General features: G+C 38.1%; 1 non-coding gene across 1 annotated transcript; it reads right to left on the reverse strand.

The window, feature by feature from the left end:
* Nucleotides 1-3,589: 3,589 nt before the first annotated feature.
* Nucleotides 3,590-3,693, reverse strand: LOC123836410 (U6 spliceosomal RNA). Its single transcript, XR_006788963.1, has one exon. It is a non-coding gene; the product is annotated as a U6 spliceosomal RNA (small nuclear RNA).
* Nucleotides 3,694-17,283: the final 13,590 nt, after the last annotated feature.

Here is a 17,283-nt window from a genome sequence, read left to right on the forward strand (position 1 = left end):
TCTTCTAGTGACAGAATCATCCTTTTCCTTTTGGGGCCAGAATCCCATTCCGTAGCTCCAGGGGTGGTGATAGATGACCCAGGTTTGTCCAGCAGTGGACATGTCCCGTGAGTCAGATCAATCAGTTGATCCTGGGACTTTTGTTGCAACTGAGAAGAGATCCTTTTCTGCAGGAGTTACATTTGCCAGGCTGTGAGCCTGGAGCTGCTAAAGTCTCTCTTTGCCATAAGCTGAGGCAAGTCTACCGGACAATAAAACCAACCTAGCAGAAAGCAGAGCCAGAGAACAAAAGGAGAGAGGCAGTATTCAGTGATAGCATCGAGAACCTAGATCCAGTCATACCTGAAGCTATCAGAACCCCTCGAGTTCTTTGTGTCTTTTGTGACTTAAGCCAAATGGAGTTCTATCTCTATTACCAGCAACCAGAAGGGCTTTTACTTCATAAATCAACATTGCCCAGTTCACTAATTCCATGACCCTCTGTCCAGAGTCCAGGAACCTCTCTTTGGTTCCCCATCCATGTCCGCTGTTCCCATTTGAGGCCTTAACCCCATCACCTACCCCTACTCAGAACTTCACTCTCAGGCAGACTGTTACAATTCTTGCTGAGTATGATTTTGAATCTGAGACACTAATCTTATAGTAGTATTTTTGGTGCCACTTTTAATTTCTTGGTTAAATTATGAATTATTGTTTATTTGAAAGAATGTGTTTTATTTCCTTTTGTGGACACCCCGAAATGTTTGCCCTATATGTAAATATATATATAAATTATGTAACATTCTATCATCAGCTCACTTATCATTAAGTATGTACCATTAAGTTATTACACACTGAAAGGCAACAAACATGAATCTATATTTATGAAATTCTACTGACCTCCATGAAAAATGTCTATTGTTAATTTATGACAGATAAACAGAAGGTGAAACTGATTTGGTAATTTTATTATAAAACATCTAAATATAAATTTTTAAAAATTGAACTATAGTATACTGGATAATATATTTTGGAACTTTAAAGGTTCTAAGTAGTATATTTGCTAGCAACTAAAGTTGTTCAGTATTCCTCCTAAGAATTCCTCAGTAATTTGAAATTTAATGATTTTTTTATTTTCAACAACTCCATTCCCAATGCTTTCTCAGGAAGGAAGGAAAGAAATTTGGAAGCAATAAAAGATGGCTTCTTTAATTCTGTGGGTGCACAATCAGTTAACATTGTCCATTTTTCTGGGGACACAAAAAATTGAACAGCAGACCAACTAATGGGAGGTGAAGTCATAGCGTGGAGTATATCATTTTATCAGCCTCAGTAACTGATAGTCAAAAACTGGATCATTTAAGGAGATTTAATTCACTAGGAAGATTTAGGTTAGGATACATTACACTTGAGGACATCCAAATGGATTCAGGAGGCATCTGAACATCCTGAACTGGGAATAAGAAGCCAGGGTTTGTGATACAAATTCAAAAGTCAGCCAAAACTCAAATGAGGAGGCTCAGAAAATGGCTGAACTCTTTGGGTCAAACAGAGAGAAAAGGAAAAGGTCCTGTAGAAAGTCTAAAGTCAAGGAAAGGGAGAGAGCCTAAAAAGATATTTGAAAAATTAAAGCAGGCCAGCATCAGGAAAAAACAAACAAAAAAACAACCAAGAGCACAAGGCCATATTGCAAATACCTGTATCATCACAGAGATTGAGAAGGTGGGAAAGAAAGTCTTATAGTTGAGATTTTGCTATATAGGCAACAGGGCAATCTTTGCTTAGGTTATATGCTATATGTTAAATCATTCAGTGGGCAGCGCTTCATTTTGATCCTAGTTAATAGAAGACAGATGTCTGGCATCTGGCTCTATGATCAAGTATGGTCACTGTTTTAGAGCACCTGGCAGCCACGCCTGGCCCAATCTCTGTGGGGGAACAATGACTTGATAACACTTGTGCATCCAGATTTCAAGGGAGTGGGCTACTAGTAGTATGAAATATTTCACCCAAATTAGATGGAAGAAGGGTTTTTTTTTTTAAGATTGATTGATTGATTCATTCATTCATTCATTCCCAGGATCGAGTCCCGCATCGGGCTCCCTGCTAGGCGGAGAGTCTGCTTCTCCCTCTGACCCTCCCCCTCTCATGCTCTCTCTATCTCATTCTCTCTCTCAAATAAATAAATAAAATCTTTAAAAAAAAAGATTTATTTTAGAGAGAGAGAGAGTGGTGGGGAGGGGCAGAGGGAGAGGGAGAAGCCACTCCCCACTGAGCACAGAGCCCCACAAAGGGCTCAATCTCATGGCCCTGAGATCATGACCTGAGCCGAAATCAAGAGTCATGCTTAACTGACTACACCACCCAGGCGCCCATTTTGACTTTTTAAAATATTTTATTTTAAAGATTTATTTATTTGAGAGGGAGAGAGAGCGGGGGCAGGGGAGGATAGAGGCAGAGGAAGAGGAAAAGCAGACTCCAAGCTTAGCACAGAGCCCAACACGGGGCTCAATCTCAGGACAAGATTACGACCTGAGCCGAAACCAAGAGTCAGATGCTCAACCAACTGTGCCACCCAGGTGCCCCTAACGATTTTATATTTAAGTAATCTCTACATCCACATGGGGCTTGAACTTACAACCCCGACATCAAGAGTCTCACGCCTTACCAACTGATCCAGCCAAGTGTTCCTTTTTATTTTGATTTTTATTGGTACATATTTTTGGTACCTATTATCAGAGAGCAGTAATTTTGTTATATTCCAAATTTCTTATAAAATTTTTGCATGGAATATTACCTAACTAATAGTCTGTAGAATTGTCATGCTTTATATTCCTAAACTAGACATTTGGTTCAAACCTAAGCTATACTTATCAGCTAAATGGGGCTGAAGGCCCTTAAAGGGATCAACCTCACCCATTTCAGAACTCTACACTGACTTAATGAATAGACAAGTCCATCAAGAATGGCTTTGGGGGACACCTGGTGGCTCAGTCAGTTGAGCATCTGCCTTCGGCTCGGGTCATGATCCCAGAGTTCTGGGATCGAGCCCCACATCGGGCTCCCTGCATGGCAGAGAGCCTGCTTCTCCCTCTCCCTCTGCTGCTCCCCCTGCTTGTTCTCTCTGTCAAATAAATAAATAAAATATTAAAAAAAAAAAAAAGTTTGTCTGCCTCTTCACTAAACGGAGAACTATTTTAGGGCAGGGCTGGGTCTGCCATCTCCATGATCTCAGCACTGTCTGACAATTCCTAGTTAGTATATGTTTATTTCTATATACATGCATAAATGAATAAAATGTTATGAATGATCCATCAATCCAGAGAAGCATACTAAAACAACAGTTGTCAAATTTCTGGGAAAATGATAAAAATAGAAGCCTACACCCCTGCCCCAGCCTACTTCAGTGAGCCTGGGACTCTATCTGCATTTTTTTTTTTTTTTAACTCTCTAGGGGATGGTGACTCACAATAAAGTTTGAGGACTTTTACAGGTGAGTGAACAGGTTCAGAGTGGGTAATCTATTTGTCCAAGAACTAAAGTAGAAATAAAACTGGAATAATGTGCTATAGTTTGTAAAGTTTTCCAATTCAGTCTTAATTTTTTTTTTTTTAATATGGAACACTTCACAAATTTGCATGTCATCCTTATGCAGGGGCCATGCTAATCTTCTCTGTATTGTTCCTTTTTTTTTTTTTTTTTTTTGGTGCAGAATGGTGGTTTATTAAAGCACGGGGACAGGACCCATGGGCAGAAAGAGCTGCTGCACCGGGGTTGTGAGGGATGTATTGTTCCAATTTTAATGTAAGTACTGACAAAGTGAACACTCAATTCTGTCTTTATAGTGTGTATGAAAAGGCTTTTTTTTTTTTTTAAAGATTTATTTACTTATTTTAGAGCAAGAGAGAGCAAGCGGGGGAAGAGGCAGAGAGAGAGAACCCAGAAGCAGACTCCCTAATGAGCACAGAGCTGACGCGGGGCTCCAACCCAGGACCCCAAGATCATGACCTGAGCCGAAATCAAGAATCGGCCGTTCAACCAACTGAGCTACCCAGGCGCCCCTTAAAAGTCTATTTCTAACGGAAATATGAAGCCATGGTTCTGTTTTAGTCAGTACAATCAATATATACAACCACCTACTCCTCATTTGTTTGAATGAGGAGTAAAGGACAACATCTAAAAATTAGCTGCAATACTTAAAGGAACAAATAACGGTTATAATTTAACATTTAATGCAAATGTCATTCTCTTCATGTGTTCAGATCTGAGCTCAAAATAGACTGTATACTAAAAGAAAATAATGAGGGAGAATAACATTTAAATTTTCAATTCTGTAAAACTACAGGAGACTGAGAAATATTACTCTTTACCACCTGTTTTGTATTTTATAGCAAAAAATATATACTATTGGAACAGAATAGAGACCCCAGAAATAAACCTACAATTATATGGTCCAATCTATGATAAAGGAGGCAAGAATATACAATGGGGAAAAACAGTGTTTTTAATAAATGGTGCTGGAAAAACTGGACAGCCATACGTAGAAGAATGAAACTGGTCTACTTTCTAATACCATACCCAAAATCAAGCTCAAAACAGACTAAAGACCTAATCATGAGACTTGAAACTATAAAAAAATCTTAGAAGAAAACACAGGCAGTAATTTCTCTGACATCAGCCATGTCAACATTTTTCTAGATATGTCTCCTGAGGCAAGGGAAACAAAAGCAAAAATAAACTATTGGGACTACACACACACACACACACAAACTTTCACACTGCAAGGGAAATCATCAATAAAACAAAAAGACAACCTATACTGAATGGGAGAAGATATCTGCAAATAACATATCCTATAAAGGGTTAACATATCCAAAATAACTTATAGAAGTGAATATTAAAAAAACAAACAATCCAATTAAAAAATGGGCAGAGGACCTGAGTAGACACTTTCCAAAGAAGATATACAGATGGCCAACAGACACATGAAAAGATGGGAACATCACTCATCATCAGGGAAATGCAAATCAAAATCACAATATCACTTCATACCGTCAGACGGCAAAAATCAAAAAGACAAGAACAAGTGTTGGTGAGGATGTGGAGAAAAAGGATCCTTGTGCACTGCTGGTCAGAGTGCAAACTGGTGCAGCCACTGTGGAAAACAGTATGGAGGTTCCTCAAAAAATTAAAAATAGAACTACCATATGATCCAATAATTCCACTATTGGGTATTTATCCAGGGAAAACAAAAACACTGACTTGAAAAGATATACGCACCCCTATGTTTATTGTAGTATAATTTATAGTAGCCAAGACATGGAAGTAACCTAAGTGTCCATTAATAGACAAATGGATAAGGAAAATGTGGCGCGTATATATATGCACACCACATATACATAATGGAATATTACACAGCCATAAAAAAGATGAAATTGTGCCATTTGAGACAACATGGATAGATCTAGAGGATATGATACAAAGTAAGTAAAAATACAAATACCATGTGATTTCCTTCATAAATGGAATCTTTAAGGAAGTGAATAAACAGGGGCACCTGGGTGATTCAGTCAGATGGGCATCCAACTCGGTTTTGGCTCAGGTCATGATCTCAAGGTCATGAAATTGAGCCCCATGTGAGGCTCCCGCTCAGCAGAGTCTGCTTGTCCCTCTCCCTCTGCTCCTCCCCCTGCTCTCTCTCATAAATAAAAATAAAATCTTAAAAAAAAATGAATAAACAAATAAATTTAAAAAAACAGAATCAGAACTATAAGTACAGAGAACAAAATGATGACTGTCAGAGGGCAAGGTGGGTGGGGGGTTGGGCAAAATGGGTGAAGGGGAGAGAGAGATACAGGCCTTCAGGTCTGGAATGAGTAAGTCAGGGGAATAAAAGGCAGAGCATAATGAATATAGTTAATGATACTGTAATAGTGATGTAACGGGACGGAGGGTGGCTACACTTGTGGTAAACATAGCATAGTGTACAAACTCGTCAAATCACTAAGTTGTATACCTGAAACTAATGTAACATTGTGTGTCAACTACACTCAAATAAAAAAATAACAATAAAATAACTAAAAAAAAAAAAAAAAACAACCCTGAGATACAAAGAGGTTGAGGCAAAAAAAAAATAGGTATTATTCCAAAGGTACTACTCAATAAAGACTAATTAGGAAAGCAGATGCTAGAGCCTAGACCTTGGTGCTAAGTTTAGATTTTGATTTAAAGGTGTTATTTTGCAGGGCGCCTGGGTGGCTGAGCCAGTTAAGCACCTGCCTTCGGGTCCTGGGATTGAGCCCTGAGTCTCCCTGCTCATCGGGGAGTCTGCTTTTCCCTCTCCTTCTGCCCCTCCTCCCCGACTCGTGCTCTCTCTCTCTCTACCTCTCTCTCTCTGTCTCTCCAATAAATAAATAACATCTTAAAAAAAAAAAGAGCGAGATGTTATTTTGGGGTGCCTGGGTGGCTCAGTCAGTAGAGCATGCAACTCTCGATCTCGGGGTTGTAAGTTCAAGCTCCACATTGGGTGTAGAGATTACTTAAAAATAAAATCTTAAAAAAATAATAAAAATATAAAAAGATGTTATTTTTGCAAATGAATGAAAATAAAACCCTTCAACAATAGAGGATCTGGGAAATTATGGATGCCCCACCTACCACTTACATACTTTATGAATTTTAGTAGAACCTTGTAGATGTAATGATCTACTTTATATTTCTAACTTACATTAAAACATCTTTTTGCAGAGTGACCTCAACCACATGTTCTTGCTGAGCTAAGGTCAGAGTCCATTTCAAAACTTTTCTTTCTGTTCTTTTATCAAGGGTCTTTCTAGAATCCATGTGAGAAAGAACAAAAACAAAACCAAACAAAAACAAAAACACTTTGACCTCTGCCTGACATCACAGCCAAAAATTAGAGGTGGATCACAGAGTTAAATGTGAAAGTTAAAACTGTAATAAACAACGGAGAATATCTTCATGGGCTGAATACAAATTTCTTAAACAGAAAGAAAAAAGTACTAACTATAACATTAAATAATAATATTGTATCTTTTTTCTTAACCAAAATTCTCAGCTTCTATAGGCATTATTTACTCACTGCTTTATCCTATAATATATAGGAAATATTTTCTAATTTACAATACCAATGTTATAACTAACAATGCATGAGGTTTACATTTTTTCCAGTTCTTTTTTCCTTTAAATATATTCCATTAAGATTGGACAGTCTGCATAGGTGTTCAAAAATAATTTGAAATAGGTCTTTTCTCTATACGGCTATTTTCACAATTTGATATAGGTAGGTTCTTTTGTTTTCAATTTTAGGGTTCGCTTTTTTCTTTTTACTCTGATGACATTTTCCAATATACAGAAGGTTCAAAAGTCAAAACTAACTGAAAAGGTATACTCTGAGAAGTCTTGCTTCCATTCCTCTCGCCTCTACTTCTCCATTTTATTTCACACTGTATAGGTGTTTCTGTTCTAAGTCTCTGATTTCTTATTCCAGTGTTTACTTTTTTGCAAAAATAACAAACACATTCATATTTTTCTTTTCTTTTAAAAATACCATCTTCTATATGCTTTGCTTCATTGCAGAGTACTCTAATGCTTTGCAGAATATTTACAATTTAATTTTTTTACCTATTTTTTATTTATATTCAGAGAGAACAGTTATATAAACATTAGCCATCATTAGCACACTGTTACCTTCAGTCCACGCAAGGCCCTCTCCTTTTTCCTTCTTCCCTGATCTTCTTTCCCATTTTCCTCCCCACAAAGGTACACACTTCAGTGGTTTTTTTCCAACAACCAACTCTCCAGATACCAACTAGGTGTTTAATAATTCAATTCAGTGAACACACTATCTACCTGGAGTTGGCATTAGGTCCCACCACCAGTGAAAGGAGCACAGTCCCATAAGACTGTCCCCACTTCAGATGGCAATCCCAAATCCTAGGCCACCCTTACCAACTGGCTATAAATTGGGGATTCCCATGACCCTTCCTCAGGTTTAGTATCTTGGAGTGGCTCACAGAACTCGGGAAAATACATGCTTGCCAGTATATTATAAAGATACTCAGGAACCCCCAAAGAGATGCATAGGGCCTAACATGAAGAAAGGGGTATTTTTGTAATGTGTAAGCCCTCTTTTGGCTGTGTTACCCTCCCAGCACCTTGATATAATCACCAACCTGGAAGCTCTCCAGCTCTGTTATGTAGGTTTCATTACTTAGGCATTACTGATTAAATTATTGGCCACTGGTGATTGAACTCAATTTCTAGGCTCTCTCCACTCCCTGGAAATTTAGGGGTGGTACTGAAAGTTCCAGTCTTCAACCTTCTAATCATGCCTTGGTCTTTTGGCAATCTGCCCCATCCTGAAGCTTTTCTAGTGGTCCCCAGCACACGAGTCATCTCATTAGCATACAAAAGACACTCCTACCACTTCAAGGGTTTTAGGAGCTATGGCCCAGAAAACTGGGACAAAGACCAAATAGTTATTTCCAATTATAGTACACCTCTCTAATGTTGAAATATGACCTTAAATTGTATACATGTATCTTTGTATTATATATTTTGTTGTTCTGTGTTACTTTTTAAAAAAACTTTCATTGTTAAGTACAGCAAATACAGAAAACTGCAAAAATCACAAGATAGACCCTTGCCTCACCATCCTAGCAACGGCCCATGTGCTCCTTCCAGTTACAACCTCCTTTCTACTCCCAAGAATAACTATTATCCCGATGTTTATAATTACTTCCTTTTCAGTGTTATCACCTAAGCACACATCCCTATGCACTGTAGTTTTGCCTGTTTTCCTTTGTATTTTTTTTGTAATATGTGTCTTAGGCATCTTTTTACCTAGAGTCCCCTTTCTCTTTTATTTTTCCCTTTTTCCAGAAATTTATTGCTTGAAGTATCACATTAACTGTCCTATCATTTCCCATAATCTGAATTTTGTTGGATGTATTATGTGAAATAATATTTTAACTTTTTTTTTTTAAAGATTTATTTATTCATTTTAGGCGGGGAGGGGCAGGGAGATAATCCCCAAGCTGACTTCCTGCTGAGCCGCTCCATCTCATGACCTATGAGATCATGAACTGAGCCGAAACCAAGAGCCAGATGCACAACAAACTGAGCCAGCCAGGTGCCCCTGTACTCTGTGGAATAACTTAACATGTTTTTCTGTCTTTCAAGTTTCTGTAAATTGATGGCTGGATCACCTGTGGTCAAAAATTAATGTTTTTCTATTCAACAAAGGTAGTACATACAAATTTGACAGACCAGGAAAAGATATGTGCAATATCTAAATAAAAGAGATTAAAAATAGACTATAAATATTGTATACCAACTACATGTAATAAAAATTAAAAATAAAAAAAAACCCTATAATATATCTGGGAATCCAGCTAACAAAGCATGTGCAAGATCTTCAGAAAGTTTTTCTCTATTAAAATACATAAAATACACGTTCCTGGCTAGTTCAGTCAGTAGAGCCTGTGACCATTGATCTTGGGGTTTTAAGTTCGAGCCCCATGTTGGGTATAGAGATCACTTAAAACTAAAATCTTTAAATAATAAATATATGTATACACATATATATAATAAAATACATAAAATATTTGAAACAATAGTTGCACTATGTTCCTGAATAAGGTGGATTGGTACTCAGCATCCATTCAAACTTTTTTTTAAGCTTACTTCTCTGTACTATAAATCTTGAAAAGTTAAAAACTACATTTGCCGGGTGCCTGGGTGGCTCAGTCAGTTGAGCAGCCAAATCTTGATTTTGGCTCAGGTCAGATCTTCAGGTCAGAACTGGGGTTGTGAGATCCAGCTGGTCACTTGGTGCTCAGCACAGAGTCAGCTTGCCCCTCTTCATTCCCTTCCATCCACCCCCCCCCCGCAAAAATAAATAAATAAAATCTTAAAAAATATTTTTTTTAATTACATTTCCCAGATATCCTTGCAGCTAGTGTACTAGAGGTAAATGATTCCTGCCAATTAGGTACATTAAAGTAAGATTTGGTGTGGAAAGCCAAAGCCTTTTTAGTGCTGCTTTGTTTTTTGGCTGGCAAGCATGCAAGAGCATAGTCATTGGCTTTGTGGGTGCTGAGTAATACAGTATCTTCTTGATTCCTACATTGTAGCTACAGTAGTCTACTTTTTTTTTGAAAGATTTATTTATTTATTTGAGACAGAGAGAGAGAACACCAGTGGGAGGAGGGGCAAAGGGAGAAGAAGACAGAATCATCAAGCAGATTCTCTATTGAACGCACAGCCCAGCGTGGGGCTCGATCCCAGAACCCCAAGATCATGACCTGAGCAAAAATCAAGAGTGGGACACTTAACCAAGTGAGCCACCCAGGCACCCCTACAGTAGCCTATTCTTAACATCGATAATTCTAATCAAGGGGTCTTGTTTCTCCATCTTGATGGGTAGTAGCAGCTCCCATAACAGTCTAGTTTTGCTTATTATCCTGGGACTCATTTCTGATGGCCTAGGCTAAAGCCCACTCTTGCAGCCCATTAAGTAATTTTCTATAATTTCTTTTTTATTTTTATTTTTATTTATTTGCGAGAGAGAGAATGAGAGACAGAGAGCATGAGAGGGAGGAGGGTCAGAGGGAGAAGCAGACTCCCTGCTGAGCAGGGAGCCTGATGTGGGACTTGATCCCAGGACTCCAGGATCATGACCTGAGCCGAAGGCAGTCGCTTAACCAACTGAGCCACCCAGGGGCCCCCATTAAGTAATTTTCTAAGCACCAATTCCTTATATTAAATCCCTATGCCTTAAAATAGCCAGATCTATTTACTGCAACTGAATGCAGACTCATACAACAATTAGTAAAGATATAAAATCTTCCCAAAGATTCCCTACACTATCTCAAATTTTAAAATAATTTAACAAAACCTAACATGTGTATGAAATAGAAGTCTCATATATGTCAACTTTAAAAATGAAAAAAAGGGTAATCATCCTACCATATATTAAGAATACTGAGTCTAGCTCTTCCAGGGACAGCAACCATAAGCATTCAGGATGGTCCAGTGTTTGACCTACTGTCATAGGCTGTCCTACAATACAGCCTCTAACAAAACTAGGCTGTCCTAAAACCCCTGGTAATAGAATCATTTACCTTTATACCAAGAAGGTTGGGAAAGCACCAAAATCTGCATGTGGCATGTGCCCAGGCCGACTTCAAGGAGTTCGTGCTGTGAGACCTAAAGTTCTTATGAGGTTGTCTAAAACCAAAAAACATGTTAGCAGGGCCTCTGGTGGTTCCTTGTGTGCTAAGTGTGGTCATGACAGGATCAAGCATGCTTTCCTTGTCGAGGAGCAGAAAATTGCTGTGAAACTGTTGAAGGCACAAGCAGAGTCAGAAAGCTAAATAAAAAAATGAAGCTTTTTTGAGTAATAAAAAAATTAAAAGACTTGAAAAAAAAGAATATTGAATCTAGGGGGGCCTAGGTGGCTCAGTTGGTTAAGTGTCTGCCTTCAGCTGGGGTTGTGATCCTGGGGTCCTGGGATCAAGCCTCATGTCAGGCTCTCTGCTCAGTGGGGAGCCTGCTTCTCCCTCTCCCTCTGCCTCTGCCTGCCACTCCACCTGCTTGTTCTCTCTCTGTCAAATAAATAAATCTCTTTTTAAAAAAATATTTTATTCATTTGAGAGTGAGAAAGAGAGAGCACAAGCAGGGAGAGTGGGAGAAGCAGACTCCCCACTGAGCCAGAAGCCTGACATGGGGCCTGATCCCAGGACCTGGACATCATGATCTGAGCTGAAGGCAGATGCCCAACCATCTGAGCCACCCGGGTGCCCCGAAATAAATAAATCTTAAAAAAAAAAAAAAAAAAAATTGAGTCTATCACCCAAATGCAAACAATGAAATAATTATTTCTGGATTTTTTTTCAATCTTTTATATCAGTGACAAATGACACAGGAATATACAAAATGAAATGCCCTCTGGGTTTGAAATCTGGACAATTTTATTAACCAAATGAAGTTACTAATTATATGTTGGTCTTTTAAATTATTTTCTACCCTGACAACTTGTTTTGTTTAAAAGAACAAAAAATAAAAAGTAATACACAGCAGTGTAATGCATCTGACAAATGAACACTGAGCGTCCTGACAGTAAATCTAAAGGATGTAAACTTTAAGACAGCCGATCAGCCAATGGAATGAAATACCCCTGGGGGTGTGTAATGGTCCTGGCTAGCACTAGATTTGGGCTTGGGGAAAAGATAAAATACTGAAACAAGAAACTGAGTCAGTTACAACTTGGTACTCACTAAGTTATCCCATAAATTTTAAAATGATTTGGTTTCTGCAGTCACATTATTTTGAGCAAATAAAAGCTTTCCCCCAATTTGAGCAAAAAAAAATTTCCCCCAATAAACTGCACAATACATCTTTAAAGGTACTTAAATGTAACCTAAAATAGAAAGGGCAAAACCACTTTTTTTTTAATTTAAAAAAATCAGGTTGAATTAAGGACCCTATGAGATAGTCTTGCTGGAGGTTGCTTAGCTTATAAGCAGAGAGCTTAATAAGCTTTATTATAGCAGCTAACTTTTAAGGATAATTTTTAAAACTCTACTAGAAAAACTTAAGCCCTGCTGGCATTCTCTGCCTGACAAGAACGGCTGCTTCAAATTGTCGAATGATTTATTTTTACTTGCTAAATTTGCATTAGCCCCACCCCCTTCCAGGACATACCTTTAAACTTTTTTTTTTTTAAGATTTATTTATTTGGGAGAGAGGGAGAGTGCACAAGAGTGCACACACGGGCTGAGGGGGCAGAAGGAGAAGGTTAGACAATCTTTAGGCAGACTCTGCCTCTGCACTGAGTATGGAGTCCCACGCAGGGCTCAATCCCAGAACCCTGAGATCAGGACCTGAGCCAAAACCCAGAGTCTGATGCTTAACCCACCAAGCCACCCAGGCACCCCCAGGACATACCTTTAGAGCTTTAATTTTCTTCTGGCTATCAATTTCCTCTTCTCAAACCAAAGTTTCAAACGCTTGGACCTGAAATTCATCTTTGCAGCTCCAAAATGATATGAAATGTAGAGTGTCAATCTCCTACATCACCTGCCTTGTTCCTACAACTTCCTTATTCTCTAAAGAATACAAGTTCAGACTCCCAAGAAAAGCAAACAAGGCTGTTGGGTGTTGGCAAAGTTAGCAAATATTAAAAAGGACGTCAAATTTATATTACTATCTTGAGAGTATTTTCCAGTCACTTAAAAGACCTACAAATAAACCAGTATATACATTTTTCTGCAGGATCTGATTTAGTTTCCTTGAAGTTCTTTATATTCCTCTGTTCTTTATATGCCACGACCTCTCCTATCCTTATAAAACTCCACAAACGCACTAAAGCAACTAAAGTTTACCAGTTTGTCAGTCCTCTTCCTCTTGTTGCCCTATCGGTTTTAACACGAAAATACTGAACCTAGAGCAACAAACTCCATTAGCCATATTGACCCACTGTCACTGCAGCACTTGCTTCTACTAGAGTGTAAGATACAATTCTCACTTTGATTTATCCTGTTTACGAGAAGGCACATACTGAACTCTTAGCATATAAACACAGAAAAACTGAATTTCAACTAATAAAGAATAGCAGTCATGGCAAGATAATATGAAAGAAAACTGGCCTCTATTAAGTGTTAAGTTTATTATCTTAAGCAATTTGAAAGACTTTATGAAGACCATAGGCTTGGGGAGGATTACATAGCTATGAAAGCCCTTAAAAATACTTTAGTGTGGGGCGCCTGGGTGGCTCAGTTGGTTGGGCGACTGCCTTTGGCTCAGGTCGTGATCCTGGAGTCCTGAGATCGAGTCCAAAAAAACCAAAAAAATATATATTTTAGTGTGGTTAAGATAATAAACTGCATGCTAAATAGATGATCAGCAAAATTTGGGTAATATAGACTTCCATGGTTTGCTTTCATGACACTCCAGGATCTTCCTATCCATTTATCATCCCTGTCTGACTGCAGACAATGTATATTCTAAGAGCAACTTATTTTCAGTGGGTTTTTTCCCCACCAATTAAACATTTAAAGCTTTTTTTTTTAATTATAAAAAAGTTGTTAACCTCCTTGATTCCACTCTGGTCTCAGAAATACAGAATATATTAGGTGACTGAGATTTTAAAAGACGTTTTCCAGGCACCTGGCTGGCTCAGTCAGAGGAGCATGCAACTCTTGATCCCTGGGTCTCAGGGTCTTGAGTTTGAGCCTCACGTTGGGTATAGAGATTACTAAGAAAAATAAATAAGCTTTTAAAAAAAAAGATGCTTTGGATTATTCCTGTGACGCCAGTTAATCTTCCCCTTTTAAGCATACTTTAGCACACTTTTCTTTCCCCATCTTCATACAACCGCTTCTCTACAGGGTTCTCCGCAAAACAAACCAAAAAAACCTTGTCTGCTCCTCTTCCTCCATTCCCCAGCACTCGACTTTCTATATCTTTCTTCCAGAATGACCTTATATAAGTTTTCTGAAATAAAATTCTCAAGATTGAATGAAAAAAAGCTGAGTACGTATGTATTAATTTAATAACTGTTGATGCTATGTAGTGAGTCTATGGAGGTTCATTATACTATTTGTGCTCCTGTGCACTTGAAGTTTTCCACAATAATGTAAGAAGGATATTCAGTCTGGTATTCAAAAAGTTAGGGTTGGCATTATAATTTTGGGACTCATCAAAATAAAGATGACATTTAAAGCCATGGGATTGGATGAAAACACTTAGGAAGAGTATAGGTAGAAAAGAATATAGGACTAAAATGTAAGCAATTCTAATATTTAGAAGTCAGAGAAATAAGATAAAGCAAAGTAGACTGGGCTGCCAGGAAACCAGGAAGTGAGATGTTCTTGGAGCCTAGAGAAGAAAATATTTCAAAAATGTGGAAGAGGCCAAGTGTGTCAAATGCCACCTAAAGGCTAAAAGAGAACTAAGAATTTACCTTTTGGATTTGTCAAGATGAAGGTTTAGACAATTCTGTGCAGAGATTTTGCTATAAAAGGAAACACAAAAATTAAGTAGTGGCTGGAGGGGAACAGAAGTCAAAAAAAGTTTTTCGTTTTCTTCTTTTTTGAGATACCTGATACTGAGGCTTAGTGTACTGGTAGAATGACCTAGTTGAAAGGGGGAAAACAGATACAGGAAGCGTGTAACAGAAGAATCAAGGTCCTGAATGAAATACAGAAAAGTACAAGTAGAGTGACTATTTCTTCTGTGTGTAACAGGAAGGAAGACAAAATTTATAGATTCAGATATACAGGGATGGTAGAGTAGATGGAGGGTAGATGAGGTAGTGTCAATCTTCACACCTTAACTCTCTATGCTTTAGTTAGATGGCCAGTAACACAAGAAGTAATATGGGAAGAACCTACCTCATAAAATTTCTGTGAGGATCCAACTGTCAAAAAGCCAACACTCAACATCAACCTAGTAGAAACTGTTAAGACTCCTAGTTCAGGGGTACTTGGGTGGCTCAGCCGTTAGGCGTCTGCCTTCGGCTCAGGTCATGATCCCAGGGTCCTGGGATTGAGCCCCACTTCGGGCTCCCTGCTCCGCGGGAAGCCTGCTTCTCCCTCTCCCACTCCCCCTGCTTGTGTTCCCTCTCTTGCTGTGTCTCTCTCTGTCAAATAAATAAAATCTTTAAAAAAAAAAAAAAAAGACTCCTAGTTCAATTCTCCATTAACTCAACAAAATTATCAAGCTATCATTTTGCATTTAATAAAGTACCACATCTAAAAATAACAATGATGGATGTAACTTAATGGGGTTGATGGTGTCAGAAAAGGCTTTTCTGAGACATTTAAACCAAAAGCTACCTGAGTTGTAGGCACTAACTTGACAAAGGTAGGGGTATTAGAAGTTCAAGGAGGTTTAGAAACAAACAAAAGGTCCATTGTGGCTAACAGTTAAGGGCCAGATCACAAATCAACTAAAACCATGTGAACATTTATCCTCAGTGATTTCCAATACCGTCTTTGGGTCAAAATGAGCTCTTAATAAACATTATATCAAGTACGTATTTTAGTTCATGCTGAAGCCAACGCAAGTCCAACTGAGAGGTGAAAACAATTCATGGACTTTGATTAGACCATAAACTATAAACCAAGGAAACAAACAGATTTCCCCTTTCTTGCCTACTCTATTGACAGAGGTCATGTTGAATCCTTGGGCTTGTTCAAGCTAAGGAGTTAAGTGTGGGAGCTAGTAATTCTTATTTGCCATAGATATTATAAATTATTCTTTTGTCATCACTGAGCTAAGATAGCAACTTAGTAACTTTTTTTGGAGTTCAAAAAAATCCCTTCAGTTAGTTTTTTAAGACTGGTATGTAAATATTAGCAGAATCTGAATTTCCTTTTTTTTTTAAGATTTTATTTATTTATTTGACAGAGAGAGCACAAGCAGGGGGAGCGACAGGCAGAGGAGAGGGAGAAGCAGACTCCCCGCTGAGCAAGGAGCTGATTCCCAGGACCGAGATCATAACGGGAGAAGAAAGCAGCCACTTAACTGACTGAGCCATCCAGGCACCCCCAGAATGTGAATTTCCTAACCATTCACAAAATATAGCAGAAGTCAAAAATCAAAATTTTCTTTTCTTACTATTAGGGCACCTGTCATGATTTTCAACATAATGCAAGTCTTAAAAATTAGAAAAGAACAAGACAGAAAAGTGGGAACCAAGGAAAATAAAAACCTGGGATATTTCCTGAAAACAGGCATATAAAAGGTCAATCAGGTGGCAGGTAGGTGGAAGAGTGCTGTGTTTATGTAAATGATCAAAAAACATTATATGACTAGAAAGTTTCAAAAGCCCTCAAAGAACATGGAAGGGGGGGAAATGTGTTCCTGAACAAAGACATACTGTCAAAAAGGGGAGTATTTCTATGTATTTTGTAATATTTCTATAGCACTGAATGTTGGCACAGTCATTTTGACCTTTACAGTAGCATAATAGTTCTTTTTCTGTACTAAATTTGACTCATATTTAAGAGGAGCAACATTGTTTAAGAAAATATCAACAGCTACAATTACCCTAAAAAGCAATACAGCTATCCTCACTATTTTCTTAGCGACATCACATTTTAACAAATTTACACGTGAAAAGTATTCAAAAACAAAAAAATTAATCTTAACTGGAGAGAAATCTGCACCTACATGTTTCCTTTCTATATAAATTGTATTTTCTCGAGATTTCGGACTCATTTTTGAATCTGCAAAGGCTTTTCATAGCTATGACCACAAAAAGGCTGACCAGAT

This window comes from Mirounga angustirostris, unplaced genomic scaffold (genome assembly GCF_029215605.1).
Source record: "Mirounga angustirostris isolate CCGP_5_RB_7025 unplaced genomic scaffold, mMirAng1.0.hap1 SCAF_7, whole genome shotgun sequence".
Taxonomy (NCBI): Eukaryota; Metazoa; Chordata; class Mammalia; order Carnivora; family Phocidae; genus Mirounga; species Mirounga angustirostris.